General features: G+C 35.9%; 1 long non-coding RNA gene across 1 annotated transcript in view; it reads right to left on the minus strand.

Annotated features, from left to right (window-relative positions):
* Window positions 1-1,121: 1,121 nt before the first annotated feature.
* LOC117796469 overlaps window positions 1,122-19,231 on the minus strand; it is a 35,171-nt gene continuing 17,061 nt past the window's right edge. The window contains exon 3 of the long non-coding RNA XR_004621001.1: window positions 1,122-1,387. This is a non-coding gene — a long non-coding RNA (uncharacterized LOC117796469). The remainder of the gene's footprint in view (window positions 1,388-19,231) is intronic.

Consider the following 19,231-nt stretch of genomic DNA (forward strand, 5'->3'; position numbering starts at 1 on the left):
TCTCTAAATAGTGGTACATGAAGGTATTTTGTTATCTTGTACATTTCTGCACGGTTTACATGTTTATAAATGGTATTGTTAATTCTGCGAAAAATATTCTATAGCATTTTACTTAAAATGATGAAAGTATCACCAAAAAAGATGGAGCAGTAAATACATAACTTTAAAATGATAAATAGTTGAGGTACCTTATGCAGTTTTTTATATATGGAAAAGACTGTGCACTAATTGCAGAAAAGAAGATTGAATGAGAAAATCTGATAAAGCTGTAAAATGACATCTCTAATATATCTTTCCTCAAACAGCTTTTTTTTAAAGATTTTATTTATTTATTTGACACAGAGAGAGAGAGAGAGCAAAAGCAAAGGGAGCAGTAGGCAGAGGGAGAAGCAGGGTCCCCACTGACCAGGGAGCCTGATGCAGGGCTCAATCCCAGGACTCTGGGATCATGACCTGAGCCAAAGGCAGGTGCTTAACCAGCTGAGCCACACAGGTGCCCCCAAACAGCTTTTAAATAGAGTTCAAAATTGAGATTAAAAATAGAAGAGTACCATGAGTTTTATTTTTAATAAAGCAAATTTGAATAATAGGTTCCTATTGTGTGTGTGTCATTAGACAATTACACTTTAATATAAATTATTTACTTTCAGATTGTTTCTTGGACAGTATGTTTTTTGAAAGGTAGTGAAACTAAAAAGGTGTCATGCAATAATTTCCTGCTGATGGTCAATATTTTTACACATTTATTACACTTGTAACTTAAATAAACTACTTAACAATAAATGTTCCCAATAAATTAAACCTTCCCTTTAAAAAAGAGAGAGAGAGAAGGAAGCAAACCATAAGAGACTCTTAACTATAGAAGAACTAACTGAGGGTTGATGGAGGGAGAGAAGTGGGGGATGGGCTAAATAGGTGATAGGTATTAAAGAGGGCACCTGTGATAAGCAATGGATGTTGTAGGTGATGAATTTTACCATATATGTTAACTTAAATTTAAATAAAAACTTGAAATTAAAAAAAAATATCAATACTGCCCAGCAGCTGAGGGAGAATGCTCGTCTACTCTGCGTCTCAGAACCGCCCCTTTGGGGTGTCCCTGCAGACATACCTGATGAGAAGTGTGCATCTTTAGAGCAGACAAACAAGGCTTCACAGCAAGAGTCTGAGGCAGACCAGGTCTGGAGAGCCGGCAAGGCCGGGGAAGAACGCCGGTGAGGCTGTGGGAGCACTGCTGTGCCTACTCTGAGCGCCCCTGAGGCCAGGAAAGATGGCAGCTGTTCGGGCATTCGGAGGAGGCTGCCCTTCCGTCTTTGCAGAGACAGCACCAACGGCCAAGTGGGGCGTGGCCTTAATCACCGCAGGGTAAAAATAAAGCATGAGACATCTATGAAAATAAAAAAATAAAATAAAAAATATAAACCTTTCCTTCGAAGAAGAGAAACAATTATGTACATGTCTAATTTTTGTCAAGGCAGCAGTAAATTTAAGGTGGTATAGAGCTGAATGTTTTTATATTGAAGCCAAAGAATTTCCCTTTAAGATAGTTATAAATAAATATCATAATAGCCAGTGTTTACAGAAGTAGCTAAAGATCAAGCTATCAGAATTTCACCTTTGCCATACGGGTAATTCTACTTATAACTTGTTCCTGGTTTCCATGTACAGGTGGTCATAAATAATACAGAAACATTTTGGCTTATATATAATTATCTTCTATCCAGACATCTAACCAAATTCTCTTACTATAACTTGTACATTTTTACTAGGATGAGTTTGTCATTGGTTTCTGTATTAGCTTTCTAGGGCTGCCTTAACAAAATATCACTGTCCAGGTGACTTAAGGTACAGAAATTTATTTTTTCACAGTTTTGAAGACTGGAAGTCCAAGATCAAGGTGTCAGCAGGGTTGGTTTCTCCTGAGGCCTCTTTCCTTGGCTTACAGGAAGAAACAAAGCTTTCTCATTGTGCCGTTGATGTGGGAAACAAAGGCAAAAGAAATGCAGCTTAAACTAAATCTCCTTACAGCTTGCAGCCCACTGATAGATACCTGAAACACGCAGAGTATGACCTTCCTCAAGAACTCTTGGCTGCCTTAGTGCCTTAATGTATAAAAGTAACCTTATCTTGGCAGCAGCTGGCCCCTCAAGGTCCTGAAAGCCTTGCTTCCAGATTCCTTGGAGATTTGTGCTATCCCTAACCCCCACTAATTAGAAAGTATACAATCAGTCACTCCTCACAATCCCAGTATAGCTTTTCTGCCCACATGTCCCGTCCCGTGAGCAGGGAAAGGGTTAAGTCCAGAGAGATAGGAGGCACCGACTCCACTGATTAAGCTCCAAAAACTATTCTTGGCAAAGTGGAGATGCTGAGACAGAGCTGAACAAGAAATAAGGGAACAAACCAAGACGGTCCAAGAATCTCAAGGCCATGAGCTTCCCAGTCAGTTCTCAATAAAAGACTGACACCAAGAACCCTCAGTGGTAACCCACTGGGACCCCCTCACTCTAGACGGCTTTTTTCTTTCCTTTCTGCTCTCACCTCCACTTAATAAACTTTCACTTTTCGCTTCACCCTTTTGTGCCCACGAGATTCATTTTTCAACTCAGTGAGACAAGAAGCCTGCAACCCTGCAACATCCTCACATGGTCATCTGTATTGTCTGCATCCTAATCTCCTCTTCTTATAACGCCACCAGTCGTACTGAATTAGGGTTCCACTCTTACAAGCTTATTTTAACCTTATTTACCTCTTTAGAGGCCCTTTCTCCAAATATGATCAATCCCCTGGGGGGGTTAAGATTTCAACATATGACTTTGGGAGTGTGGATGGGGGAGAGCGGACACAGTCCAGTCCATAACAATTTCTAAGGATATGCAGATATATCATAGACAATAAAACAAAAATCGTTTTGTTTTTATTTCCATTTTTTTAGGTGTTATTTCATTTTCTTCTTACTGCATTTTAGACAACATCTAAAATAATGTTGAATAATAATAATGTACTGCTCATCTGTCATTTTTCTAAATGTAACAGAAATGTCTTTAATGTTTCATTATTTAGAATAATATTTGTTATTTATTTCTGATAGTCTTTATCTTATTTAAGCATATTCTGCTATTCTTATTGCACTTAGACTTTCTATGAGTAATTTCTATCTTTTATTCAAAGCTTTTCGGTATCTATCGATACAATTATATGGCTTTCTTCTTTAATTGGTAAATGTAAGGAATTAAACTCATAGGTTCTGATAGTGAGATAACTTTGCATTCCTGGGATGAGTTCTACTTAGTCATGACATATTATTCTTTGAAGGCATTATAGTATTCTGTTTGCCAATATTCTATTTAGAATTTTTTGTTCAATAAAATTTTAAATTTACATAAACTTTGATTCAACAATCCCACTTTGGGGACTCCAGTCCATTGAAAGAAATCCCCAGGAGGTTAAGATGTTTATACTTAAAGATGTTACTTAGCAAATGTTAAGTAGCACAGTTTAAAGTAGAAAAAAATATTTTAAAAAGTTATCCTATAAAGAAGTTTATTTTTTAAATTTCATCTACTGACTACACAGATAGTCTTCTCAACATATTATAACACTGGTAGTTTTACAGAAAGGTTGGATTATAACTGATGCAGAGAGAAGAGGGGGATAAGGGACAGGTTGGTGTCCCAGTAGCCTATTTTTGTAGAACCTGATAAGCTGATTCTAAAATTAACATGAAAAATAAATGACATGGAACATCAAAAAAACTTTTAAAACAATGAAGTTTGGAGGCCTAATCAGATTTCAAGACTTACAGCAATCAAAATAGTGTAGTGTCGGTTGAAGGATAAATTTATGGTCAGTGGAACAGAATATAGAATCCTTAAACAGAGCCACACATGTGGTTAATGGATTTTTACTTTTTATTTGTTAATGGATTTTTGACAAAGGTGTCAAAGTAACTCAAGAGAGAGAAGAAAGGCTTTTGTACAAGCAGTGCTGGAATAATTGAATATGTTATATGGAAAAAAATGAACCCCATTCCTTGTATAAGACTGTGCAAAAAATAACAAGTTAAAATGCACATAGTCCTACACATAAAAGCTAAATCTATACAATTTCCAAAAGAATACACAGAGAAAAATAATGAATGAGAGAACAGGTAAACAAACTAATATATTCAGAAAATATAACATTACTCAGAAATAAAAATATTAATGAAGCAGCATGGATGAACCTTGAAAACATTAGGTTGAGAAAAAGGAGTCATTGCAAGAGAGTACAAACTACATGAGCCCATTTGCGTGAAAGTTTGGAACAGATTAAACTAATGTATAGTGGAAGAAAGTGGAACAGCTGTTGCTTGGGGCCAGGAGTGGAGGTGGTGCTGGAGGGATCAGAAAATGTAGCTGGTGAGATAGTAAGGAGTAGAAAAAGGAAAAAGTAAACCCCCATTTTCCCCCAACTTCCTACCTGTGTATTGCTGATTCTGGGAAAGGAGGAAAGCCATAAATACAAAACAGGATCAAAATTTTAACTAGTACAGGAGGCTGGACATTTTAATTACTAAACTTCAACTCTGCTCTTTGACTTGAAGTAACCAGAAAACAGTTTCCAGAAATGTTATGAAGTCTGTCTGAGTTTTCTTCCAAGGGAAGAACTGCATAGAATATACTTAGAGAATGAATTATAAAAATCAAAATCCTTGATGCATGCAGGGACTTACAGAAAAGTTTCAGAAAAATGAACCATACACATCGCCCATTATAGTTCATTCACAGCAAATAAAAATGTGTGTCAAACATCACTAAGGTATTGTTTCCAGGAGGTAAAAACAATAATGAAGGGCTAATCAAAAGACAGTTTATGTTAATGTGGAAAAGAAAAGCCTTGAGCGTAGTTTAAAGCTCAAAAGTGTAAAGGAGACCCCAGATGCCTTTTGGTTTTCCAAAAAGACCAAGACCAAGACCAGGAGAATCAACACATGGTAAATACATCTGATCCTGCAAAGGGCCTCAAACAGAACAGGAAATGGACAATGTTAAGATCCCTGAAAGCAGTTTTAAAGACAAAATGCTTCTGAGCAGGGAAATCCCATGAATAAAGAATAAAGAAGTATTTGATAAAGTCTGTTCTTGCTCTACTACAAGAGACAGAAATCTCAGGGAAGATTGTCAGGAAGTAGGGAGACCTCTAATGAGGCTGCTACGGAAGTTTGATATATAATGGAAATGTACTGAAACCCTAACACTGAAAGTTAGAGGGGACCTTGGAGAGCAAAACAGGTTCATAAAATGTAACTGACATAAAAACTCAGATGTGCCGCAAAACTTAAATTCTTTATTTTGTCGAAAACCAATCTGTTTCCCGTGTCTCCACATTTTGCCTAGCAGGTTTAAATAGAGACATATTAAAGACATAAATAGAGAGATCTCCAGTACAATGTGGTCATTTAACCTTCAAGTAATGCTCTGTCATTTGAATAAAAATGCTCAGCCTCACAGGAGCCCCTTCCTGCCCAACCTCCAGGAAAGCTGCAACCATTTGAGGTGTTATATTCTCCTGTTATTGGAGTAAAGGGGCCTTCAGCCTCATGCCAGTCTTTGGACTGGCATCTGCTAGTCTCTGAATTGACATCCCCTGTTCTCCTGGTTACAGTTTGCCCCATTGGCCTCTGCTGTTGCAGTTTATGGCCAGCACATTTATGGTCCATTCCTTCGGCTTGGACTTTGTTCCCAGAAGAAATTGGCCTCTTCCTCCTGCCAACTCATCTTTTTCTCAATTCTTACTGGCTTCAAACCCCTGGTTTACCCTGCAGCTTCCATCCAGTAAGTACCCTGGCCTGATGGCCTTTTCTCAACCCCTGCTGTGAAGTCACCTCACTCTGACTGTCTCTCATGTTAGTGTCCAAATCCATGCCTTCCACACACTGGTCAGAGTATTTACCCTCACCCCTAAGCTCCTCCCTGAGTCCCAGTTAGGGGAACAAGAAAGAGCCATATGACATTGATAGCCCATCAACTTCCCAAACATTCCTTCAACCCAGGCTAGAGCCAGGAGAGGGAAAATCAGGACACATATTTCATTGGTTCCATATTCTGCCTCTTGCTTTCCCTCTGTCCACCAACCCTATGCCAAAAAGGTGATTAGCTCTCCTTTTATTTCCCAAACTTCATCCCCCTTCTTTCTGACTGAAATCTCTCTATTATCCTTAGAGAAGATTAGGGAAACCTTCACTGAACACTATGACGAGAAATACATTACACCTAAAGACCCTGGGCCAACCTTAATATAATACATGGGCTTAAAGGGCTAAGAATTCCTAACTCTTCAGGGTCTCTGGGTGACTCAGTTGGTTAAGTGTCTGACTCTTGATTCTGGCTCAGGTCATGATCTCAGGGTCATGAGATAGAGCCCCAGGTCAGGCTCTGCACTGGGCATGGAGCCTGCTTAAGATTCTCTCTATCCCTTTCCCTCTGTCCCTCCCCACCTCCACCCCCAAGCCACCCCTACTCCCATGTGTGCATGCACTCTCTCTCCCTCTCTCTCTAAAAAAAAGAAAAGAAAAAAGAAAAAGAAAAGAATTCCTAACACTTTAAAAGCTTTCAAATAGGCTTTCAAATCTCTCATGAATTTATCAAGTAGGTGCCTTCTATTAACCAAAGAAAATCACAAAGCCAGCCCATATTCAAAGATTAGGAAAATAGACTCTTCTCTTTAGTGGAAGAACAACAAAATATTGTGGCCAAATATTTCAAGCCACAACAGGGGAGTAAGGGCTGGATCAATCCATCAGAGTCTTCCCCAAACTCCACCCAACATCATCTATTGGCATATCATTTTCTACCCCTAGCTACAAGAAAGGAAGAAAACGAAATCTTTCTGCTGGACCCATGGTTGTCTAAAATAAAAGCAGAGTTCTGCTAGTAGACATAGAGATGGAGAAGGGATCTGGAGGCAAGCAACCAGCATTCTCACCACGTTAAGTATTTCCCAAGGTTACATGAGTTTTTCTGAGTCTGTGCTCTTAACCTTTAAATAAATATTACCCAAAGTAACATCTGCTTTCATTCTATTTGGCCAAACAGGTGCTTAATAAGTTTAAACATCCTTTCTCCAAAATAACTTACTAAAATCTCCTTATATGTCCAGCACTGTGAGATGCTAGAGAGCCTTCCCCACTAAGGGATTACAATTGGTGAGTAAGATGGGCTGATGAAGAGCTAGGATATCATGTGGTAATTACATATGCGTACACAGAGCACTATGGGAGCTCAGACAAGGGCAGGATCAATCTTCAAAGCTCCTTCCTGACTCTTTCTGGTAGGGGATTTTAAGAATGTAATCACAAATTCAGCATTTACTCATTCAACCTGTACCAGTTTCTGTTCTAGATGCTGAGGCACAGCATTAAAAATGACTGCCTGACTGCCCTGGAAAACAAAACCATGAAGCCATTACCGCTGTATACAAATAGAGAGTGACCTTGCAGGGAGTGCTGAAGGGAGCATCATGGAAATGTGTTGGGGTGGTCAAGGAAGGCATCTTTAAAGAGGTGACCTTTGATGAGAACTAAATAATGGGAAGAAGCCAGGTATGTGAAGATCTGCCTCTCAGGTCCAGAGAATAGTCAGTGCAACAGTCCTGAGTTGGAAACTATGAAGAGAAAGAGGGTCAATGTGACTAATGTGCAGTGTGACAGAAAAAGAGCTATGGGCATGAGAATGGATAAGTCGGCAAGCACATACTTGTAAGTTGTGATTAATGGTTGAATTTTTGTACTAAATGCATTGAGAGGTCATTAGAGGATTTTAAAACAGAAATAGGATAGAATATGATTTATGTTTTTTGAAAGATCACTGTTGTGTAAAAAAATAGATTGTAGGCAGATAATGTTAAAGGAGGAGGAAAATAAAATTAGGAACTAGGAGCTTACTGCATTCACAAACTGAAAGGAATTATGCTTCTTTTGTTTTCATAACATTAAGTAATAGTAATGCTGAGCAGAGAGTAGCATTTCAGTCCATCCAGTATATTTCCTCTCTTCCATTCATTCATTCATTCCTTCATTCACTCTGTAAACATTTTTTCTAAGTCCCTTTTATGTTGTAGGCACTGATCCTAATCAGCAGAGCATAAGATTACCCCCAGTGCTTTCCACAATTCCTGATTCCAGGAAATGCTAATGGAAGAGCGACTGAAGAATTCCTAACAGGCTATCTTGAATAGCTATGATTAAATATTATAAATCAGATATCTTCTGGTTCTCACATTCTATGATTCTATGATAGTTCTATATTATTTTATGAATTTTTAAGAAATTGCTTTGAGGAAGTAAGATTCAGAGAGAAATATGGAGACACAAATATAGGGACACATAGTATTCATTACACTAAAAAGAACTTTTTATTATGGATGAATAAAGATTCTAGGACTTTTTTCCAAGCTCTTTTTTACCTTGTTCCTCAGAGAATTTATCTGTGCTAATGTATTTAGTATGCCCAAATCCATGCTGTTGGTCCAGTCTTTAGTGCAGAATCATTCTATAAATTTTAAATCGGAAAAAATGCAATTTAGCTTTACAACCATATGTACGATCTATCTGAAATTTGTAAAGGGGTTGTGACATTATTGCTTATTCCTGTTGGAGTCTCAGGAAAAGAAAATCTGATCATCTAGAAGTCCTAATTCCCACACCTCAACCAACAACAATAATTGGATCACTGATGAAAATAAATGCTATTCCAATTCAAACTGAATATCACTACAGTGAGAAATGTTAACTTCTAATGACCTGCTAGCATTAATGAGTTTTTAGTAAATCTATCTAAAGACTGGAAGGAAGACATTACTGCTTCAAGAAGTTAGATTCCATCAACACATTTGTCCTTCAGTAAATTTCATAAAACGTGGAAACATCATAAACCATTTTGAATTGTGAGAACACATTAGTCAGTGGAGGCTCACTAGTCTATCTTTCTAATGAACAAGATGACTGAGCCCTGGAACAGACACAAGTGCTTATAAACCTCCCTAATCTCTAGGGCCTACCCCAAATCTGTAAAGGCCAGCCTGTAAAATTGACTAAATAGAGCAGAATGTTACCAGCTGGGTCCCTAGAGGACGACTCTGTGTTTAACTACAGACTCACCCCCTTAGCAACCCCAGGCCCAGGAGCTCAGCAGCACACACCACAACAGCATGCGCCCAGACGGTTCGGCCTTCAAACCAAGACATGCATGGTCACACTAGAACGTATCTATGTGGCATGACTCAAGAGTTACCTAAAACGTTTGCAAGGACAAAAACAGATCTAATAAATAAAATATTCATATTTAATAAATAAAGCCAGGATAATTGAAACTACCAAATGTTGGCAAAATTTCTTCAGGATCAAAGAATAAAGGTAAGCTTGATTGACTACACATCCTAATAGAGAAAAAATCCCCTAAAGAATGGAACAGACCAAGTTAATTATGAATCAAATTAATCAAATTAATGTAAATCAAATCAAATCTGGCTGCTGGTGCCTAGCAATGCATGGCCACTGGGGTTGGGAAAGAGGGAGGAAATGGTTATAGGGTAAGGGTTATACCCAAAGATAAGCCAGGCATAAAAAGTTGGGATAAGAAGGTAACTAAACATGAGGCCACCCTGCTCTCAAAGGTCTCAAGAACATGTGGTATGGGCTATACTCACCTATGTCCCAGGTGGTTTAATGATCTTAGTAATGAATTCCCAGCTGTAGCCTTCACTTTACAGTGTAATCAAATACAAGAAAATAAAACATCAAAGATAAGAATAGTCAGTGAGTAGAAGCCATTTCCCTGATTTATATAGCAAATTGAGCCACTTAAAACAAATTAGCAAGGTATCAGTAATTTATTTTTGGAATTCATTAACACTGAACTATTTTCATGCTCTAAAATTGTTACCTTGGAATGAGATGCTTACTGTAATAATTGGAGTTAATTTCTTAATAAAGTTTTCCTTTTGGTCATCAGGTTTGTTTAGTTTAAGTGCAAGTTTATTAAAGTTGGCTTAAACGGTAAGTCATTAGGCAGGGAAATTTGGTGGTTGCTGTTTTCAAAGACTTTTAAAAATCACTTATTTCTGAAATGTATCCAAAGCAATAACACTCCTTTGAAAGTAACAAATGCTTGAGACTCAAATTTGGCTGGATCTTCTGGGATGGCATTGTGATTTAGATCAGAAATGAGCTAGGAGGGTGGGATACCTCCTAACCCTGTGTTCCATGAACAACATCTAACTGACATCGGAAATTCAGCTTAGCTGACAGTTCACATTTCCAAATGAAATTTGGAACAAAGATAGCGTAGAAAGCCATTCTTAAGAAGCTACTGGCTAATTTCACAATTTTGCATGAAAAGTGGTAGCTACATTTGTTTTGTTTTGTTGATATTTAGAATATACCATTTATAAAGAATATATATAAAGTACTAGATAAGAATCCAAATATTTGAGTGAGAGTAGAAACCAAGATCCTTTTATTCAGAATATAGAAAACCTTACTACCATTTGGTCCCAATTTCTCAATATTAGTTTTACTAAACTTTTATAAAGTTTAATCAATTTTATAGGTATTTTCTTAATAGTAAATGTACCAGATGAAAAAGCTAAAGCGTATGATCTCAAATTATTGTCTCAAACTCCCATTCCCAGTTTGTTCTAAAATTTTCTTTCCTTGATTGAGTACCCCCCTAAGGTGCACACAGTCAATTTGGAAAGCACTAGTACAGTGGAAAGAAATGGGCTTTGAAGATACTTCCAATCCTGGCTCTGCCACTTTTGAACATGAGCAAGTTAATTATTTCAGCTGTAGTCCCTCCATGGGACTAAAAATTCCTGTCATAAACGTATCATTAAGAATAAGTAAGATAATTTTTTGAGGAACCTCCATACTGTTTTCCACAGTAGCTATACCAGTTGGCATTCTCACCAACAGTGTAGGAAGGTTTCTCTTTCCCCACATCCTCATCAACACCTGTTGTTTCTTGTGTTGTTGATTTTAGTCATTCTGTCAGGTGTGAGGTGATATCTCATTGTAGTTTTGATTCGTATTTCCCTGATGGTCAGCGATGCTGGGCATCTTCTCATGCATCTTTGGCCATTGGTATATCTTCTTTGGAGAAATGTCTGTTCTTCTGCCCATTGTTTAAATTGGATTATTCATTTTGGGGGTGTTGAGTTGTACAAGTTCTTTATATATTTTGGATACTAACCCTTTATCAGTTATGTCACTTACAAATATCTTCTCCCATTCCATAGGTTACCTATTAGTTTTATTGAATGTTTCCTTTGCTGTGCAGAAGCTTTTTATTTTGATGAAGTACCAACAGTTTATTTTTGTTTTTGTTTACCTTGACTCTGGAGGGAATTTAAATAAAAACTTTAAAAAAAGAAAAAGATAATTATGTAAATGTTCCTATTGTAGACACTTGTGTATAAAAGACACTCACTAAATGTTAGTTCTCTTCCTTTTTAATTCAATTATTCAACAAACCTTTATCGACCAGTTATAAATACTGGTGCTGGATGCTGGGGATACAAAGACAGCTAAGACACCATGTTCCATTCAAACCCATGGTTTAACTGGGGAGACGGATATATAAGCAAATATTAGCAATACAGTAGGAATATTTCAATATTAGAGACTTATTTATCCATTCAACTAGTTATTCTGTGAGCTACACATCAGGCATTCTACTTGGTACTGGAAATTCAAAGGTAAAATTTAATCCCATCTGGGAAGGCTATCAATTGTTGATTCTATTTCTTTAATATCTAGAGGGATTCATATTCTCTCTTTCACCCACGTCAGTTTTGTTAGCTTGAGTTTTTAAGGAACTGTTTATCTAAATTCTTTAATGTGTTAGCCTAAATTGGCTTATAATATTTCCTTCGCATCATTTTAATGTCTTTAAGATGAGTGATGATGTCCCCCTCTTTCATTTCAATATTGGACATTTGTGCCTTCTTTCTCTTTTCCTTGGTTAATCACACCAAAAGTTTATCCATTTTATTAGTCTTTTCTAAAAATCAAATTTTGGCTTTTTAATTTGCTCTATTACATATTTTTTTCTATTTTGTAAATTTCTACTTTTACCCTCATTATGTCTTTTATTTTACTTTCTTTGAATTTAATTTGCTATTTAATGATTTTAAGATGAATCACTGATTTTAAGCCCTTCTTCTATAATAAATTTATTCAAGTCTATGAGTTCATCTCTGAGGAGGACTTTAGCTGCATTCCACAAATTTTAATATGTTATATTTTCATTAACATTCAGTTTGAAATGTTTTCTAATCTCTATGGCAATTCTTCTCTAAACCTATGTATTATTCACAATGGTATTTATTAATTTCCAAACACTTGGAAATTTTCTAGTTGACATTTAGTCATTGATTTTGAGCATAAACTGTTTAATGAACATATTCTGATGTTCAATCTGATTAAATGTGTTGAGAGACCTGCTTTGCAGCCAAGCACATGGCATATGTATTAAGTATTCCACGGTTGCTAGATGCAGGTTTACATGTGTGCTAACATTTATATATCAGATAATGTTTGTTATCATTCAAATCTTCTATATTTTATATTTGCTCAAACTGGCAGTTATTTAAAGAGATTATAAGTCTCATCTCCCACTTTAGTATGATTTGTCCATATTTACAATTTATTAAAATCAATGTTTGCTTTATATCTTTTGAAGCTATTTCACTAGACACACATAATTTTAAATTATTATTTCTAAAAGACTGACAGTTATTATTATGATTTATCTCTCATTATCTTATATTTCTCACTTTGTAGTCTAGTCTATTTGTTTAGTTATACCAACTTTATTTTAGTTGCTGTTTGTATGATATATCTTCTATAATCCTTTCTCATTCAACCTTTCCATATGCTTGTATTTAATCTGTGAGTATTAGAACAGAGTGCAGTTGGGATTTATTTTTGAATCCAGTCTGAAAATATTTGTCTTTAAATTGTTATATTTCATCTGTTTACATTTAATGTTAAATAACTGATCTATTTGGGTTAAATCTTCCATATTCATATTGTTTTCTCTTCTTTCTTGTATTATTTTCAATTAATTATGTAGTTTTTATTATTTCACTTCCTTCCTCTCTATTAGCTATTTAGTTACATATTCTCTTTACTTTTAAAGTTTACTCTACATTACGCACCCTTTATTCTTTTAAGTCTAACAGTATTTTTACCATTTTTAGACAATGTGTGGACTTTAGAATAATTGTACTCCATTTCCCCTTGCTCATATTTTGTGCTCTTTTTGTTACATTTTTAAACCAGCAGGATAGAAGCATTGATTAATACAACCAACACCATTTGGATGCATCCATGTTTACTCTTTCCATAGATTTCCTTCCTTTTTGCATTTTTATGCTTCCAGGTAGAATTATTTTTCTTCTATGTGAAGTACTTCACTACTATTTCTTTTAGAACAGATCTTCTGATGATAAATTCTTTCAGTATCTGTTTATCTAAAAATATTTATTTCATCCTCCTTTTTGAAGGATATTATTTTGTGGACTGATTATATATTATATTTATATATTTATATTATATTATAATTATATATTATAAATTATATATAATATACTTTTTTGCATTGAGTTATAATTATAGTATCTTCTGTCTTCCATTGTTTCTGTTGAACAGTCAACTATAAGACATTGTGGCTCATTTGGCAATAAAACCTCTCCTAGTCTGATTTAATGATTTTTTTGCTATGATTTTTCAGCACTTCTACTATTATCTGCTTAGATATGCTTTTTCCCCCTCCATATTTATCCTGCTCAGAGTTCACAGTACTTCTTGAATATGTAGCTTGACTTCTTTAATATGTTTTAGAAATTTCTCAGCCACTATATCCTCAAATATTGCATCTGCCCCATTCTTTCTTCTTACAGAACTCCAATTACACATATGTCAGATCTTTGCACATTATCTCATATGTCTCTTATATTCTTTTCTACATTTTCTATTCTTTTGTTTATGTGATTCTGTCTGAACATTTTCTTATTCTCCATATACCAAATTACTAATTCTCTCTAATTGCACCAAATGCTAGTAAGCTGCCCAGTAAGTTCTTAGTTTCAGATATTTATTTTGTACAGAATTTCTTTTTGATTTTTTCTTTTTTTTTTACAATTGATAGTTCTCTGCCAAAATTCTTCTTCCTTGTCTATTAATCATTGTTATTTTAAAGTCTGGGAAACACCAGTAACTGAACCACCTGATAATGTACTTCTATCATCCTTGGTTTAGGTCAATTCTTTTATTTCTATATGAATGAATTGGGTTTTTATTGGGTGAAAGACACTGAAGATTGTAAAATTAATTTAAAGATCTGGGTGATATTACCTTCCTCCAGAGAACCTACTTTTGCTTTTGTCAAGCACCAAGGCCAATAGAAGTTTGCTTTAATCAAATCAGAGATCAAGATGATTTGAAACTGGCCTTCAGTTCCTGGCCTTCAGGGCTAGTCTAATTCTGGCTTACCCTTATTCTAGGAAGCAGCCCTTTGAGAGTCCCAACTGAAAAGGTAGCCTATTTAAATGGAGTCTACCTCCTTAACAAATCTTCAACTCCAATTTTTATTCCTGCATCTCCATATCACTCAAAGAAGCTCTCCTCAGCTTCTCAGTCTTCCAACCCCTGGTTTCACTTCTGAAATCTACAAGTTCCTTAAAGGTGAAAGTATCTCCAAATGCTGGGCTCATTTTTGCTAATTTCCCTCTTTTATCAGATCTTGGCTTAGAAATACTAGGTGCTAACTGGTGCCTTCATACGGCAGCATGCTCTTTTCTTCTTGATATTTTGTCCAGACTTTATAATCATCCTCAATAGAACTGGTTTTAAGCAACCTAGTCAACCTCATGCACATTAAAGGAACCTCTAACCCCTGCTCTTTTTACTTTTTTTTAATTTATTGGTTTTTGACTGCTCTTTTCCTTCTACATTATGTCACTTAAATTTTCAACCTTAAAAAATATTTTTAGCCAGACTATTAGTGCATCCATATTAGGCTCAGGTAGCTCAGAAAGTCTATATCAGGAACGCAATCTGAAAAAGAGAGGATTAAAAAAAAAAAAAAAGAAAAACCATGATCCAGCAAAAATGCTCCAGCATCTAGGATATCTGTAAATGTCAACATATCCTCAAGTTATCTCCCCTAGTTTTTGCTTTCTTAGCTTATCTATTGTTGTGGGAATTCTGGGAGATCCACCTGGGTTATTGGACTCTAGTGCTCTGGGGTTATGATGGCTGGCAGACACCAGAGCTACCAGTTACTAGCTCTGGTAGGGACTTGATACAACCCAGAAAGCATATATTTCCAATTGAAGTATGCCACAATATACCAATATACCAATATACTACTCACTAGAGTGAGTAGTATGTTCACTAGAGTGAGTAGTATGTTTCCCTTGATGGTCAACAACCATTGTTCAAAACAGAAAAATAGCCCTAGAAATACATGGTACAAGCATAAAGTAAAGGCAATTAGAAAGAAAACTTACAACTGGAGAAAACATCAGATTGCACAAGACACCAAGAGTGCTCGTAATCCCACAGAACAGAGTAACTGGACTGGGCACAGCTAGATTCATCCTATTAAGTAAAGAACCCCTCCCTTGCATCATCATCATGTGGTCTGGGTGCAAGATAAACTTCAAGTGGACTGTGTAACAATGGGAGCTTCCTGGCTGGAAGAATGTTTAAAAAAAAAAGGGGGAGAATCTGGGGCTTAGATAAGGTATTAATTATTAACAATACAGCAGGTGTCAGTAAGAGATTCTTGTTATCCTCACATTGAACAAGCAAGCTCCTGCTGAGCCAATTTTTTGCAAAGCCATCAAAAGGGAGAGGAGAGAGAGAGCCACCAAGGTAATTTCCAGGGCAAGCCAAGAGGCAAGATTTATCTTTTCTCAGTTTTAGCCCTAACTAGCCCTATCATTATGTGAGTTGTTTAGACACTTGGCTAACATTAGTCTCAGTCTCCTCATCAGTACACTAGAGATAATAGAGGTGAGACTTGATAAATTCAATTCCCAGCTCTGGTATTAGGACACTGTTTTCTAATTCTGCACAAAGTGTGTCTAACCTCAAGCTTTGCATAACACAATTTGTTCTTTCTCTAATCTACTTAGATCAGGGTTCTCAGCCTTGGATGCACATCAGAATCGCTAAAATATACTTATTTTTCATTTTTATTATGAACTATGTCAAACATAAATAAGTAATCAGAAGAGTACATTAATGCTCATGTACCCATTACCTGACTGCAACAATTATCAGTATTTAGCCACTCTTATTTTATCCATATCTTTGGCCACTCCCCAATCCATCTCCGTTCAATGATCATTATTCTTAACAGTTTTAAGGCATAATTTACATACACTGAAGTACAAAAATCTTAGAAGTACAACTTTGATAAATAAGTACAACTATATAATTCACATCCCTACCACAAGACAGAATATTTCCACCTGCCCAGGAAGTTCCCGCATATGGAACTGCTTTAGAACGTCATGTAAATGGAAACACGGTTTTATTATTTTATCCAGCTCTGTGTGTTTAACATAAAAACATGGAATTAATGTTTTTTAAGATATATTCCAATGTATTATAATTTTGGAAACAACATATTTCACAAATAAAATGAAGAAATGGTAGACTCCATCTCTGAGATAATAACATCTCAGACACTAATAAAAGTTGACTATGTTGAGAAATATCCAAGGCCATCCAAAAGCATATATTGCTGAAATCTAAAAAATTAGTTTTAGTGCATATCTCTGCCACCAATTATAATCTTATCCTTGCACTTCACTTTAGCCTAAAATCAAGTTCTTCCTTTGCTATCTTCCACCAGAAAATGTACTCCTTGAGGGTCTTGGAAGATAATATTTATGTGGAAAAAAGTTTTATAACTAAACATGGTTGACCCAGCTCTGACCTACAGCCGCATGACTAGGAAAATTGTTTTAAAAGTGGTTTAGATGGGATTACATATATCTTAAAGGCCAATTGTGTATGGTGTTATTCAAATAGAAGAAATAGCTATTAAGTTGTTATTATGTTTCTAAGGTGTGGGAAATATACCAATAGTACATCCAAGATCTTAATGTTCAGACAAGGGCCCATAGATAAATCATCACAAAAGCAAGAAAGATGGAGGTATAATTTATATGGGTTGAAGAAACTGGAAGAATCATTTCCTATAAACTCAAAAGGGACAGAATTGTAATTGGCTTGCCCATTTCAACCCAAATATCTATTGAACATGTATTAATTTGTTCTGTTTGTGCTGGCCAAGTTCTTCTCAAGCAGGAAATGCATTTGAAATTTGTTAATGGCTGTATCTTACGAAGGTGTTTTAATACAAATTTTCAAGAAAATGCTTAATGTTTTTCAACCACTTTTAGGCTACTGGCTTCAAGTAAGTGTTCAAATGCCCTCTCTGTAAAAGTTTTCTTCTAAAATGTTACTAAGTTAGAAAGTAAATAGTTGTAGGAAGTGCATGGTAAAAAGAAACTGCAAGGTTTTTCAATCCTTTGCCCTGAGCTGGGAAAGTGTAAGAATAAGGAGGTGGAGGGAAATGTTTACATCACTCAAAACACAGCTACAGCTGTTTTGCATCAAAGGAAACGTTTTTAAAATGCGCTAAATGCTAGTTCAAGATACCTAAAAAGAGATTCACTACGCATTGAAAGGGACATCCACCTTCCTCAAAACTTAGTTTCCTAAACGATTATGTTACTTTGGCATTGTATTTATGTGATCATGATCTAACATTACAATCACAGCTAAGAGTCTACTTTTTAAAAATCCAAAATCCTCCACAGCTCAGCAGCTGTGTATGATTAAGAATGTAAATAGGCTCAAGAGACTGAGTCCATTTCCAGGTTCTCTGTTTATGAATCACCTACCCAGAGACATAATTTTAATGGAAAAAGAATTTCTTTCTAAAGCAACAAATAAATTAACTTTCAGGAACCCCTCAGCAAGGCACTTCTTTACTAGTACTGTTGCACTGAACAGAAGTAGACTCCATTTTCTTTGCTTTAAGACATTTCTAACAGTTGACATGTCAGGAAATGAGGATTTTTCTGTTTTTCATTTTCTAGGAAAAGAAAAATATTAAGGTCGCCTTTTCAGTTACAGCAACTTAAACTCCAGATCTTGTTATGGCAAATGAAAGACCTATCACTGAGGATGGGTACAGTATTTTTTTTTTAAGATTTTATTTCTTTGAGAGAGAAAGAGTAAGCATGATAGAGGAGAGGGTCAGAGGGACAAGCAGACTCCCCGCTGAGCAGGGAGCCTGATGCAGGACTCAATCTCCAGGATCATGACCTGAGCCAAAGGCAGTCACTTAACCAACTGAGCTACCCAGGCACCCTAGGTACAGAACTTTTGATAGTGAAACTAGAATGCATTACTTAAGGCTGTTCAAGCCAAGATTGGGTTGGCTGGTTCTATTAACCTGGCCCATTAAACTGTTAATCTTGACCCTGATTCATGTGTTTGATTTACAGTTCAAGATGAAATCCACTCAAATGTCTTTGTTATAAAAAACTGAGCAATATCATTTATGCAAGTATTTAGCCCAAGGGGCCCACTTCAAGTCAGAAAGCCATTATTCTTTCTGAGTAAAGGACAATGGGAAGTGAATAAGAATCTAAGAAAAAATAATACTAAGTTATCTGAAACAAGAGGCTATACCTGACACTGAAGCTAAAGATAATTCAACCTCATTGACATTAATATCCTGCTCACTGTACTATAAACTACAGTGCTTGGACATAAGCAATTTTGCTTTTTGCCTCTCCGATGGTGTGATGTTGAAAGTGCATCAATAGCATTGCTATGGAAACAGACTTGGCATGCAACATTTAAATCAGACTTTCAAAGACTTTTTGTGTTTATCAAAACATCAAGTTATACACCTTAAATATATATATAATTTTTGTAAATTATATCCCCATAAAGCCATTTTTAAAAAAATTTCTGTGACTCCTAATTCTTATTCTGGTTTGAAGACCACAGGATATAAATTAGAAAAAAGAAAAGCAACCCAGAGAATAAAACTCAGTGAACATGGTGACCCTGAATAGTCATACTTCAATTGGAATATAATATAAATGTATCAAATCAACATTTTTACAGTTTAAACTTACACAATGTTACATG

This window comes from Ailuropoda melanoleuca, chromosome 2 (genome assembly GCF_002007445.2).
Source record: "Ailuropoda melanoleuca isolate Jingjing chromosome 2, ASM200744v2, whole genome shotgun sequence".
NCBI lineage: Eukaryota > Metazoa > Chordata > Mammalia > Carnivora > Ursidae > Ailuropoda > Ailuropoda melanoleuca.